Below are 15,558 nucleotides of genomic sequence, written 5' to 3' on the forward strand. Positions count from 1 at the left end.
CTGTTCAAAACTAGTGCACTACATAGGGAGTAGGCTGGCATTTTGGACGCACACCTATATACCATTGGGGGGGGGGGGGGACCCCTCTTTCACTAGAGCATTATAATGTAAATAAAATGTCAATTTAATTGTTCTCTTGGTGTTGGACTGATTCTGTGTGTCAGTTGGGGTTGAAGACTTGCTAATTATCTCTGGCTCATAGTTCAATTGACAATAATGGATACATACATACAGCAGTATTTACCTTAAATGGAGGTACCATTTATTAGAAACAGCCGAGATTACATTCAATTTTACAAAATCTCCTTAAAAATAACCTGAGAAAGAATAGGATATAATATCAATCTGTCAGCTGCTACGTCTCACACAGCAATTCACAACCGACTTGATTTATTTTATTGAGAGAAATTTAACTACTGAGGGTAAAGTAAAATGCATGTAAACAAACCCTCCTGCAATGAGCTGTAGTAAAACCTACGATCCAGTGCCCTCATGTTCAATACCATCTCAAGGATAACCTAAACCTACCCCCACAAAGGCCCCCCTATGTTACAACCGCCTCTCATCTCCATTCAAGTCCGGATGCTGTTGGCTAGTCGCAGTGTATAGCCACTGCCCCTCCCCCATTCAGATTTTCCTCTTGTGATTTTAAGCTTGTTTTCTTCCGCAATGTAATATTCCCCCAACCGCGCATGCGCTTTAATAGTCATCTAATGCAAATATCACTGCGCCACAACAATCCAATGTAGATAGAGCGGCAGGAATGATGCAACACATTGACGGAACTAGTATACAGTCTATGACATTCAGTTAAATTAAAAATTGTATTCGAACAATTTACAGAGAGGACGTTTTAATGCACTTAGTCTAGATTACCTCTGTGTTATTGCTTCATCCGACATGTTCGAGAACATTCCCACTGGCCGCAGTCGAGCGGAAAAGATGACGTCAAGCGCCTAGCGACACCGCCTCTCTCCCCTCTCCTATGCACCCACAAGGTTCACAGGCAAAATACTCACCATTCGATGTCTATAAACTGAATAAAACACCACTCTAAATGTACATGCTACCCTAACGAAGCTGTTTATGGTGTCAAAGCCTTTCCATCCGTTTTAGAAACGGTTTAAAATGAGGTAAATCGCTTGACATTACCCATTATCCAGCAGACGTAGAAACTTTTTAAGCTCGGCAGGGCTGAAGTGACCACATGACCGCTCTCGGCCAATGGGAACGACGTTTGCGTGTTTTCGCTGGGCTTTTTCTCGGAGACGAGCGACGACTGGGGATGTTTTCAAACCCAGCAATAAACTGGAAAGAGACGTCAGACAGTCGTAGGCTACTGTTAATTGTTCAATATTTAGGAAATTACTGTTTATACTACGTAGTTTATATTCATGGATGAACACGAATGAGCAAGCGGAACCCGAAAAGCATTGGAAAGGTAAGCAGAAAGTAAGATTTATAGTTTTTAGTTGTTTTTTTTTTAATTGCCCATGATCATAGGAAAAACCCAGTTAGCCATCTGGCTAGTTGGAGAGCTAACAAGGTAGCTAACTTTGACGTAACTGCGTTCGAAAATGTAACGTTAATGCCACAGCGTGGGTTTTTTAGTTGTATGTCACGTCGGTTAGATACACATTTTTTATGACATTATATTTAGTTACAGGCATTATTGTGGTGAAGTTGCTTTTGCGCCAAGAATATGGAGAATTGTAGCGTGCGCGGAGTGTCGAGGGCAAAACTGGGTGACAACTGGCTAGCTAGCTAGTTAGCTTCAGCTAGCCAATGGCAATGTTCGTAGCGACGCTTAACTAGCTAGCACAGGGGAGGGGAAAACGGTAATAGGGCATTCTGCTCAGCGGGCTTTTGTTTATACTGGCTTGTTTTGTTCTCTCAAGGTATACATTTGAAGACTTCAAATCCTTTAAAAATATTTTCTAAACATAGCATGTTGCTAATGTTCGCAAGTTACGTTATGAAACATAACTAGCTAGTCCTTCTGAGGTGGCTAACTAGCTCACGTTACAATAAATTTTTTTGCGCCCAACGTAACGTAAGCATGCTATTCTCTGAAAGCTAGCTAACGTTCTCCTTAGTTAGCAAGCTAACTAAAATCGATGCATTTCTGTCCATTTAATTTCATTAAAACTATTTGCCACATTGAATCTGTAATATGCACATTCTAACAACAATGATTATTCTTTAACACCACTGCACAGTCAAACGCGCTATCTGACATAGTACAGCCATCAGCTAACCAAGAATCTGGGGGTGTGTTGGGTGATACAAAGCTCTGTGTCTGTGGTGTGACCGTCCTTCGCTCTGCAAACCTTTTGTCTAAAGGACGTATCAAGACATATATAAATATATATATACTCACTCAGATCCTACACAAAAGCAAGACACCAGTGCAGATGTATAGCTGAATATTACTTCAGACCTGTCTCGTTCATGACAATGTCAGAATAAATGCCTTTTACATGATTATAGCCACAATGGGTGCAGAATGAACAGTTTCCATGAAGCATGATGAAATATCAAATCAAGGGCGATTTCATTTCTACCCTCCCATGCTGTTGCAGTATTTTGTATAGCCTAATATCAGTGCAATTCAGCTTGGAATTGATATCACACTATTGTTTTCAGTGAGGCAGCAATGATAATAACACTGAATCTATGAATTCAGTTTAAAATAGGTCTACATTTATTTAAAAATGTAATTTTATATTTTAAAATCATATTTCTTACTAAATATATATGGCTTGAACCCTACCCTAAATAATCAAAGCATAGTAATATTTGTAAATAAGTTAATTACAGAATGCATAGTGAATAACCCTAGGGTTTCAGTCTTAATCACAAACATGTTGAAAACAACCCACCCCCACCAAAATAAATAAATAATAATATTAGTCCTATATATTTTACTTGGAAAATGGGCCTTTGTGACCACCATGAACTGTCATTATTTAGCTCAATTACAGAATTCTGGTTTGAATGTCAAACTTGGTGATAATCAATACGCTAAAATAGGTTCTGACACTGACCTCAATGCCTTATTTTGTCTTACTGTAGTAGCCAACATAATATGTAGTACCGACCTACGGTATGGGATTCAATACGGGGCCCACAAGACCACACACACGCACCCCAAGGTCCTTTCTGGCTCTTCTATACCATAAATAATAATAATATGCCATTTAGCAGACGCTTTTATCCAAAGCGACTTACAGTCATGTGTGCATACATTTTTTTGTGTATGGGTGGTCCCGGGGATCGAACCCACTACCTTGGCGTTACAAGCGCCGTGCTCTACCAGCTGAGCTACAGAGGACCACCATAAAACAACACTTCTTAACGGCACAGAACTAAACACGAGAAGTATCTTCTGGTTCAGGTGCAGCTGCTGGACAAATATCAGCATGAGGGAAGAACAAATAAAATATATAGTAGCCTACTCTGTTATGCTCAGACCAGTCTAGTGGCCCACTCTGTTATGCCAGACCAGTCTAGTAGCCCACTCTGTTATGCTCAGACCAGTCTAGTGGCCCACTCTGTTATGCTCAGACCAGTCTAGTGGCCCACTCTGTTATGCTCAGACCAGTCTAGTGGCCCACTCTGTTATGCTCAGACCAGTCTAGTGGCCCACTCTGTTATGCCAGACCAGTCTAGTAGCCCACTCTGTTATGCTCAGACCAGTCTAGTGGCCCACTCTGTTATGCTCAGACCAGTCTAGTAGCCCACTCTGTTATGCTCAGACCAGTCTAGTGGCCCACTCTGTTATGCTCAGACCAGTCTAGTGGCCCACTCTGTTATGCTCAGACCAGTCTAGTAGCCCACTCTGTTATGCTCAGACCAGTCTAGTGGCCCACTCTGTTATGCCAGACCAGTCTAGTGGCCCACTCTGTTATGCTCAGACCAGTCTAGTGGCCCACTCTGTTATGCTCAGACCAGTCTAGTAGCCCACTCTGTTATGCTCAGACCAGTCTAGTGGCCCACTCTGTTGTGCTCAGACCAGTCTAGTGGCCCACTCTGTTATGCTCAGACCAGTCTAGTGGCCCACTCTGTTATGCTCAGACCAGTCTAGTAGCCCACTCTGTTATGCTCAGACCAGTCTAGTGGCCCACTCTGTTATGCTCAGACCAGTCTAGTGGCCCACTCTGTTATGCTCAGACCAGTCATTTGTTAACATTGGCACTAGGACAGTGTTTCGATCTTGTAAGAAAGGACCAAGATCCATCCTTCATTTCGTGGTCAAGATTACACTGCAATTTGACTTGTTGAGATTCTGACGCAGTGACTTGCAGTTTTATGAAGCAATTCACACACGTTTTAATAGCAACAGTGTGTCCTAGTAGTCCTATGTTCCAGTTTGACATCACAGTTCATCAGAAGCTTTAGTAACAACCAGCAAGCAATGGCAATTACTTGCAAATGCGTCTTGGACTCTCACAATGAGTATAATGCCAATTCATTTATTATTAATGCCTCCAATATCATTAGTAAAACTGACATGAATTAATGCTTTACCTGATATGAAATAATTGATGGACAGTTTTTACAATAGCAGAAAGTCACCTGTAGCACTTCTATTCAAGACCTTGTAAGGAAAGGACGGCGTTCATACACCATGCTCTTATTGCTATTTTGCAACTATACTACCGTTCAAACGTTTGGGGTCACTTAGAAATGTCCTTGTTTTCGAAAGAGAGGCTATTTTTTTTGGGCCATTTTCAAAATAACATAAAATTGATCAGAAATACAGTGTAGACATTGTTAATGTTGTAAATGGCTATTGTACAGTTGAAGTCAGAAGTTTACATACACTTAGGTTGGAGTCATTAAAACTCGTTTTTCAACCACTCCACTAATTTCTTGTTAACAAACTATAGTTTTGGCAAGTCGTTTAGGACATCTACTTTGTGCATGACACAAGTAATTTTTCCAACAATTGTTTACAGACAAATAATTTCACTTATAATTCACTGTATCACAATTCCAGTGGGTAAGAAGTTTACATACACTAAGTTGACTTTGCCTTTAAACAGCTTGGAAAATTCCAGAAAATTATGTAATGGCTTTAGAAGCTTCTGATAGGCTCATTGACATAATTTGAGTCAATTGGAGGTGTACCTGTGGATGTATTTCAAGGCCTACCTTCAATATCCGTGCCTCTTTGCTTGACATCATGGGAAAATCAAAAGAAATCAGCCAAGACCTCCAAAAAATTTTTTGTAGACCTCCACAAGTCTGGTTCATCCTTGGGAGCAATTTCCAAACGCCAGAAGGTACCACGTTCATCTGTACAAACAATAGTACGCAAGTATAAACACCATGGGACTACGCAGCCGTCATACCGCTCAGGAAAGAGACGCGTTCTGTCTCCTAGAGATGAACGTACTTTGGTGCGAAAAGTGCAACTCAATCCCAGAACAACAGCAAAGGACCTTGTGAAGATGCTGGAGGAAACAGGTACAAAAGTATCTATATCCACAGTAAAACAAGTCATATATCGACATAACCTGAAAGGCCGCTCAGCAAGGAAGAAGCCACTGCTCCAAAACCGCCATAAAAAAGCCAGACTACGGTTTGCAACTGCACATGGGGACAAAGATCGTACTTTTGGGAGAAATATCCTCTTGTCTGATGAAACAAATAGAACTGTTTGGCCAAAATGACCATCATTATGTTTGGAGGAAAAAGGGGGTGCATGCAAGCCGAAGAACACCATCCCAACCGTGAAGCACGGGGGTGGCAGCATCATGCTGTGGAGGTGCTTTGCTGCAGGAGGGACTGGTGCACTTCACAAAATAGATGGCATCATGAGGAAGGAAAATTATGTGGATATATTGAAGCAACATCTCAAGACATCAGTCAGGAAGTTAAAGCTTAGTCACAAATGGGTCTTTCAAATGGACAATGACCCCAAGCATACTTCCAAAGTTGTGTAAAAATGGCTTAAGGACAACAAAGTCAAGGAATTGGAGTGGCCATCACAAAGCCCTGACCTTAATCCTATAGAACATTTGTGGGCAGAACTGAAAAAGTGTGTGCGAGCAAGGAGGCCTACAAACCTGACACAGTTACACCAGCACTGTCAGGAGGAATGGGATAAAATTCACCCAACTTATTGTGGGAAGCTTGTGGAAGGGAACCCGACACGTTTGACCCAAGTTAAACAATTTAAAGTTTACATACACTCAATTAGTATTTGGAAGCCTTTACTGCTTCTTTTAATCAGTACAACAGTTTTCAGCTGTGCTAACATAATTGCAAAATAGTTTTCTAATGATCAATTAGCCTTTTTAAAATGAGAAACTTGGATTAGCCATTGGAACACAGGACTGATGGTTGCTTATAATGGGCCTAGGTAGATATTCCATTAAAAACCAGCCGTTTCCAGCTACAATAGCCATTTACAACATTAACAATGTCTACACTGTGTTTCTGATCAATTTGATGTTAATTTAATTGACCAAAAAATGGCTTGTCTTTCGAAAACAAGGACATTTCTAAGTGACCCCAAACTTTTGAACGGTTGTGTATGTTTTAAGAGTAGTGTTGTTGTGATCAATTTCTACTCAGTTCAGGGTCTTCCACCAGCTGGAAATGGCCAGGGACATCATGATACGATATTATCACGATACTTAGGTGCCGATATGATATGTATTGCGATTCAATACTGTGATTTTTATTGCGATTCGATGTTCCATACAATATTGCTCCCCATATGTCTGCTGCAGAGGGACGAGAGCCATGAGGAAACAAGTTTTGATCGGTCATGGAAATAAAAGTGCTGAAAACGAACTGGCTCCCTGTCTTTTGAAAAGATGGAGAACAAGCTGTGAAGGAAAAACACAGGGGTTTTGGTACAAGTACAGCCAACTAGCGCAAAAATATAGTGATATTGTCGATACAATATCTCGTCAAAGATAATATCCCGATATGTAACTGTATCGATTTGACCCCCCCCCCCCCACTACATCACAGCCTTTTATCTATTTATATAATAATATAATAATAATAATATGCCATTTAGCAGACGCTTTTATCCAAAGCGACTTACAGTCATGCGTGCATACATTTTTTGTGTATGGGTGGTCCCGGGGATCGAACCCACTACCTTGGCGTTACAAGCGCCGTGCTCTACCAGCTGAGCTACAGAGGACCACAGAGGACTATTTACATAGACATAAGCTACATCCATTGGTAGTTTGGTACCACAGATGTCTTTGGTGTCCATTCCTGTGGAAATGGAGACATGAACATGATGGTGACCTACTCAGGGGTCTTCCCCTGTCATATTTACCCACCCGTATGTTTTAACCTTAACTGTTTTACATACTGAGGCATCCGTTGGGAGTTTTGATACCACAGATGTCAGTGCAAGATAAACCTCCTGACTAAGTATAGGCGCTCTTGGGCAAAAGATCTGATTGGTCAAAATACCTATTATTGGCAAAAGATCAGAAGTGGGCTGCCTGTGTAAACAAAGCCTAAGTCATTCACCTGAGGATGGTATCCCATTCTTCCACTAACCAAACTACATAAATACCTGACTCAATTGTTGATTTAGTCAAGTAAGTGTATACATGGATGGATTACTAGACTTACTAGAGAAGTCCACATTCACCACCACAAGTCCACCACCACCACCACAAGTCCACCACCACCACCACAAGTCCACCACCACCACCACAAGTCCACCACCACCACCACAAGTCCACCACCACCACCACAAGTCCACCACCACCACCACAAGTCCACCACCACCACCACAAGTCCACCACAAGTCCACCACAAGTCCACCACAAGTCCACCACAAGTCCACCACAAGTCCACCACAAGTCCACCACAAGTCCACCACCACCACCACAAGTCCACCACCACCACCACAAGTCCACCACCACCACCACAAGTCCACCACCACCACCACAAGTCCACCACCACCACCACCACCACAAGTCCACCACCACCACCACCACCACAAGTCCACCACCACCACCACCACCACAAGTCCACCACCACCACCACCACAAGTCCACCACCACCACCACCACAAGTCCACCACCACCACCACAAGTCCACCACCACCACCACCACAAGTCCACCACCACCACCACCACAAGTCCACCACGTCCACCACCACCACAAGTCCACCACGTCCACCACCACCACAAGTCCACCACCACCACCACCACAAGTCCACCACCACCACAAGTCCACCACGTCCACCACCACCACAAGTCCACCACAAGTCCACCACCACCACAAGTCCACCAGTCCACCACCACCACAAGTCCACCACCACCACAAGTCCACCACAAGTCCACCACCACCACCAGTCCACCACCAGTCCACCTCCACCACCACCACCAGTCCACCACCACCAGTCCACCACGTCCGCCACCACAAGTCCACCACCTTCACCACCACCACAAGTCCACCACCTTCACCACCACCACAAGTCCACCACCTTCACCACCACCACAAGTCCACCACCTTCACCACCACCACAAGTCCACCACCTTCACCACCACCACAAGTCCACCACCTTCACCACCACCACAAGTCCACCACCTTCACCACCACCACAAGTCCACTACCTTCACCACCACCACAAGTCCACTACCTTCACCACCACCACAAATCCACCACCTTCACCACCACCACAAGTCCACTACCTTCACCACCACCACCACAAGTCCACTACCTTCACCACCACCACCACAAGTCCACTACCTTCACCACCACCACAAGTCCACTACCTTCACCACCACCACAAGTCCACCACCTGCACCACCACCACAAGTCCACTACCTTCACCACCACCACAAGTCCACTACCTTCACCACCACCACAAGTCCACTACCTTCACCACCACCACCACAAGTCCACTACCTTCACCACCACCACCACCACAAGTCCACTACCTTCACCACCACCACAAGTCCACTACCTTCACCACCACCACAAGTCCACCACCTTCACCACCACCACCTTCACCACCACCACAAATGACCTCCAGCAGGCCACAAATGTGCATGTGTCTGCTCAAACGGTCAGAAACAGACTCCATGAGGGTGGTATGAGGGCCCGACATCCACAGGTGGGGGTTGTGCTTACAGCCCAACACCGTGCAGGACGTTTGGCATTTGCCAGAGAACACCAAGATTGGCAAATTCGCCACTGGCGCCCTGTGCTCTTCACAGATTTACATTTTACATTTACATTTTAGTCATTTAGCAGACGCTCTTATCCAGAGCGACTTACAGTTAGTGAGTGCATACATTTTTCATACTGGCCCCCGTTATGAATAAGTTCCTACTAGTGGCCAATTTCAAAGCTGCAAAAAAACGTAGGTGTGGAGGTGACTCTAAGATAAACACATTTTTCTGATATTTTTAGTACCTTCTCAGATAAGTGATCATGCTCAATGTAAAATTAAGAGAATGTGTTGATATATGCACATGATAGCATACTACATTAATTACTATTTCTTGCCAGTTGAAAATATGGGTTTAATTTAGCAGTTTAATTTAGTCTAGTAGGCTATTTTTGGACAAGCTCCTGAAATTGATAAGCCAATTGGCCTATCAACCCTCTACCAGTTTTCTGTACAGGGTCTGCTGTCACTCTTCCAGTGTGCAATATATAAGCTTGGGCAGTATACCGTATATACCGTATACCGGGTTATTTGGAAATAGCCACGGGATGGTTCTTCATCCCATTAAAAATATTTGCTTGAAGATTTATTATACATTAACATATTTGTAGCTACTTTGATGTTGCCACGAGCAGCACCGCAGATATTTAGATGAGTGAGATGCAAGACTTCGCTCTCACACAGTCACACAGAGTATCTGCTCATACTGTGGTAGCCGGGGCACCAAAACAGAGGAGAAGTTGAGCCTCGCGCTTCAACGCTCTTAGTTGTTGTGGAAATTGCCCCACTATGCCGTTTACTTTCTGCGTCTACGTACGTCATATCGCCTGATTCTACTTTTATAAACACCTGCACAACGACGAGAGACCGAAGCCTTGTGAGCCACTCACTGTTGTCCAGCATACACCGTAGCATAGTGACAGTATGGAATTCACAACTAAATGTTTGTAGCTAGATATAACTAACTATTAAGTTAACTGTCTAAAATGTGCTAAATGCTCTGCAGTTGTGCATTTGGTTTGCTAACATAGTAGCTAGTTATCTATCAAGCTTCACTCCATTGATCTTCTTCGTGCGTGCGTGCACGTGGGTGGAGTGGGATCTTTGGAGTAGCAAAAACCTTTTGGTAACATGATATCCTTGCCGGTCCCACTCCCATTGACAAGGGGCGATAGCAAAGTTTTTTCATTTTGTGTTTTCATTTTGTGAAAACAAGGAAGATTCGCCTTTCCTTGCTAGTAGTAGCTAGCTGGCAGCCACTGAGGTATAATAACAACTGGAGGCTGCATCCAAGATGTCCAACCATTGTTTTCAAGGTAAATCAGATGAAAGCAGGTTCACACTGAGCACATGTGACAGAATCTGGAGACGCCGTGGAGAACGTTCTGCTGCCTGCAACATCCTCCAGCATGACCGGTTTGGCGGTGGGTCAGTCATGGTGTGGGGTGGCATTTCTTTGGGGGGCCGCACAGCCCTCCATGTGCTCGCCAGAGGTAGCCTGACTGCCATTAGGTACCGAGATGAGATCCTCAGACCCCTTGTGAGACCATATGCTGGTTCGGTTGGCCCTGGGTTCCTCCTAATGCAAGACAATGCTAGACCTCATGTGGCTGGAGTGTGTCAGCAGTTCCTGCAAGAGGAAGGCATTGATGCTATGGACTGGCCCGCCCGTTCCCCAGACCTGAATCCAATTGAGCACATCTGGGACATCATGTCTCGCTCCATCCACCAACGCCACGTTGCACCACAGACTGTCCAGGAGTTGGGAGATGCTTTAGTCCAGGTCTGGGAGGAGATCCCTCAGGAGACCATCCGCCACCTCATCAGGAGCATGCCCAGGCGTTGTAGGCAGGTCATACAGGCACGTGGAGGCCACACACACTACTGAGCCTCATTCTGACTTGTTTTAAGGACATTACATCAAAGTTGGATCAGCCTGTAGTGTGGTTTTCCACTTTAATTTTGAGGGTGACTCCAAATCCAGACCTCCATGGGTTGATCAATTTGATTTCCATTGATAATTTTTGTGTGATTTTGTTGTCAGCACATTCAACTATGTAAAGAAAAAAGTATTTAATAAGATTATTTCATTCATTCAGATCTAGGATGTGTTGTTTAAGTGTTCCCTTTTATTTATTTGAGCAGTGTATATAAAATAAAACGTTTCCAAGTACTGTAGGTCTAGGCCCATGGCTTGGACAAGTCTTTCTATCCTAACATGCCAGCTGTCTCTAAGAATCATCTCTTCTACATTATATATTTCTATATGAAACTCCCGGCCAGGTCTGTCTTTGAGACTACGTTCATGACATTTGGACTCATTCATTAATTGACGATGATGTAGTTGTAAGCAGCTCACAGTAGTGAAGGCATGCTGTCCTTCTCACTGTGATGACGAACACCAAGCAGTCATTTCCTGTGATATTTAGTTGTGTTACTAGTACTCATGCAGGAAAGAAACTCAAATCTCTTACTCATTCGTGGTCTCTCATTCTCATTCACAGGCAACGTAAGCCTTCAAGTTTTGAACACATGCATTACGTCTCTTTAGGGAACAGAAGTTAGCCTATTTCTATATCACTGACGGCCGTGTATCTATTCTCATTTTACATTTTAGTCATTTAGCAGAAGCTCCTATCCAGAGCGACTTACAGTTAGTGAATGCATACATGTTGTTTTTTTCATACTGGCCCCCCGTGGGAAACGAACCCACATCCCTGCCGGCCAAACCCTCTCCTACCTTGGACGACGCTGGACCAATTGTGCGCCCGACCCATGGGTCTCTCTATATTCTAAGCCTTTACGTGAGGGCTATTATGCACATTTGTCAAACGGCAACAGTTGTTATGAACCAAGATACCCAGTAACATTTGTGGACATTTTGTGCCTACTTGGCTGGAGAGCAAAACTAGTCGACAGAGACTCTTGTCTCACTCAACTTCTGAGAGACGCAGGTCAAAACCTCAACGATTTGTACACAACTGAACAAAAAAAAGGAATTTGTTGATCTCAATCCGGGTAGTTTGAATTGGAACAGTTGTTTTGAAAGTCTCACATAATTGGCCTCCCGAGTGGTGCAGCGGTCTAAGGCACTGCATCGCAGCCTAACGTGTTTTTTTCCCCATCAGACACTCTGAAGCTGTCTTAATCTTCATTTCCCTTTCTTTATTTTATTTTAGATTTGGTATGTGACTCGTTGGTCTAGACATAGTCTACTCTTTCATGATCAACCATGGAATGAATCTATAGGCATAATGAATTGAATTGGTCTTGAATCGGTCTCAAACACAACACTGGCATTCAATATATTATTATTATTATTATTATTCCAATCTTTTACCGTTCTCGTTGTCATAGTGGACATGTTGTTTGCAGAGCTCCTTCTCAGAAAGTTGTTTTCGAATAGCCTAAATAGAAACCTAGCTAGTATAGTAATAATGAGAGGGGTGGAGAGAGATTAATCAAATAGGCCGTTTTTTTAAGTATACGTTTCTGCTTTACTTGACCAAAGTGTAGGCAAAATAAATTGTCTTTGGTTTGCAAGGAGGGATTTTCCAAACAGCTAATAATATAGGCCACCACATAGGCTAATGTCAAAAAGTTGCAGTAAATGTTACTTTTAATAGTTGAACTTCTAAACTAGTATTTATAATACTATCGAAGTGTTTATTCATGTCCTTGAATTGGGGCAATGGGGCATAAGCTCCCGCACTTTCAATGAACGGGAACGAAAAATAAATGAATGAAGTCTGTGTCGGCGTTGTTTCACAAACAACTTTATTTTCAATAGCTTGTGCATTTATATAAAAGTCAACAACAATCAGAATAAACAAATGATTTAACCTATAACTTTCTTTATAACAATTCAATGAACATTGGCTTATGATGAAACTAATAGGTCCATTTTCCTTAGGCTATGCCTTTTGCCTATGGCACTGTAAAAATCCTAAATCTTCAATCAGATAAAACTAATTGTGGTCCTCTGTAGCTCAGCTGGTAGAGCACGGCGCTTGTAACGGCAGGGTAGTGGGTTCGATTCCCGGGACCAACCATACACAAAAATGTATGCACGCATGACTGTAAGTCGCTTTGGATAAAAGCGTCTGCTAAATGTATCCAGGCTCTGTCGTAGCCGGCCGCGACCGGGAGACCCATGGGGCAGCGCACAATTGGCCCAGCGTCGTCCAGGGTAGGGGAGTGAATGGCCGGCAGGGATGTAGCTCAGTTGGTAGAGCATGGCGTTTGCAACGCCAGGGTTGTGGGTTCGATTCCCATGGGGGGCCAGTATGGAAGAAGAAGAAAAAATGTATTCACTAACTGTAAGTCGCTCTGGACAAGAGCGTCTGCTAAATGACTGAAATGTAAATGGCATATTATATACATTATTATTATAACATTCTTAAAAAATAATAGGCCTTATGCTAAAAACTAATAGGCCTTTTGCCTATCGAACTGTACAAATCCTAAATATAGGCCTACAAGTTACAAAATAAATATAGTAGCTAAAACTAAATAAGTATGAAAATAACCTAAATGAGTGCAAAAGAAAAGAGCTGATCTAAGCCTATATCAGCCATGTTTGTACAGGGCGATGGGACTGTCTGATCTAAGCCTATATCAGCCATGTTTGGACAGGGCGATGGGACTGTCTGATCTAAGCCTGTATCAGCCATGTTTGGACAGGGCGATGGGACTGTCTGATCTAAGCCTATATCAGCCATGTTTGGACAGGGCGATGGGACTGTCTGATCTAAGCCTTTATCAGCCATGTTTGGACAGGGCGATGGGACTGTCTGATCTAAGCCTATATCAGCCATGTTTGGACAGGGCGATGGGACTGTCTGATCTAAGCCTTTATCAGCCATGTTTGGACAGGGCGATGGGACTGTCTGATCTAAGCCTATATCAGCCATGTTTGGACAGGGCGATGGGACTGTCTGATCTAAGCCTATATCAGCCATGTTTGGACAGGGCGATGGGACTGTCTGATCTAAGCCTATATCAGCCATGTTTGGACAGGGCGATGGGACTGTGTGTCATTCCAGACATCGCCCAACCCTTGAGCAGAACACGTTTGGCTAAATGCAGCGGAGTGTGAATGAGGTTGTGAAACTGAAAGTGTTATGATATGAAATGTCTACTATCTGCACTGCAGTTGGCTGTAGCTCCCGTGTGTGTGTGTGTGTGTGTGTGGAGATAACAACACAACAACGGGTTCGTCTTGCCAACATCAGAATATGGGTAGAACAGCATTGTTTTTGTTGAACATACTCTCTCCCTTCATCGCTGTCACTCTTTGGATCTCTCTCTCTGTCTCTGTCTCTGTCTCTGTCTCTGTCTCTGTCTCTCTGTGTCTCTCTCTCTGTGTCTCTCTCTCTCTCTCTCTCTCTCTCTCTCTCTCTCTCTCTCTCTCTCTCTCTCTCTCTCTCTCTCTGTCTCTGTCTCTGTCTCTGTCTCTGTCTCTCTGTGTCTCTCTCTCTCTGTCTGTCTCTCTTTCTTTCTGTTTCTCTCCTCTCTCTGAGTTATGTGTGATAGAGCTCTCTCGGCTGAGTAACGGCTGCTTGCCATGCGGTGTTGACTAGATAACTATGTACTTCGGAGGGCATGATTATTTGAATCGGATGTGTTGTTGCTTGGTTAGAACACAAACCTGCACCCACACTGGCCCTCTGTGGATAAGAAGCCATGCAACAAAGACCATAACACTCACAACTTTCAATGAATTGTCTGAAAGCAAGACTCACATTTGCTGTACTGCTATTCTTGTTAATAAATTCAACCTGTCTTCCTAAAGCCTATCTGAAGACAGGTTTCAAATCTCCCTCTCCTACTGTTGTAATACAAAAGGTACATGTGGTGAACCGAAAAACAGAATCACCTGGATGAACGAAGGACAACAACAAGACAATGCCCCGGCCCTAACTGCACGGAGTAGTCATCTTCTTGTCCCTCATGTTGTTAGCGTCTTGTCCACCACTTGTAGGCGTTGTACCCCTGATATCCTTCAACCCCCCTGGTCTTGTTCTACTCTCTCTGCATCAATGACTTCCTGTCCACTCCAGATGTCTTTGGAGAGTACAGAGGTTTTCTAATTGTTTCTCATCTTGGTAAAGGCATGGCTAGATGCATAGAAAAATAAAATAATAGCAAAGTATTTTGGTGGGAAAACTGCTGCTCACTACTGCGCAGTGACCTGTTGGCCTTTTGAGGAGGCAGTTTTCATACGTTTTTTTTTTGTAAAAACGGTCCCACCCGTTACAAATCAAAATGTGATTGGTTTATTCCACTGTCGCTCCAACATTTGGCCCTAATAGCTTCTGATTGCCTAGGCAATAATGGCTGACTTAGCTAGCTAGATTTATCTCCCAGAGCAGTAGCGGTGTGGGGGTAAA

At 43.6% G+C, this 15,558-nt stretch overlaps 1 protein-coding gene across 2 annotated transcripts in view; it reads left to right on the forward strand.

Annotated features, from left to right (window-relative positions):
- Window positions 1-1,253: 1,253 nt before the first annotated feature.
- The window catches only part of LOC311126870 (ankyrin repeat domain-containing protein 12-like), a 62,127-nt gene continuing 47,822 nt past the window's right edge, over window positions 1,254-15,558 (forward strand). For both annotated transcript variants that reach the window (XM_084200845.1, XM_084200846.1), the window contains exon 1: window positions 1,254-1,441. The gene's annotated coding sequence lies outside the window, so the exon portion shown is untranslated. The remainder of the gene's footprint in view (window positions 1,442-15,558) is intronic.

Source organism: Coregonus lavaretus, assembly GCF_964263955.1.
Source record: "Coregonus lavaretus genome assembly, contig: HAP1_SCAFFOLD_371, whole genome shotgun sequence".
Taxonomy (NCBI): Eukaryota; Metazoa; Chordata; class Actinopteri; order Salmoniformes; family Salmonidae; genus Coregonus; species Coregonus lavaretus.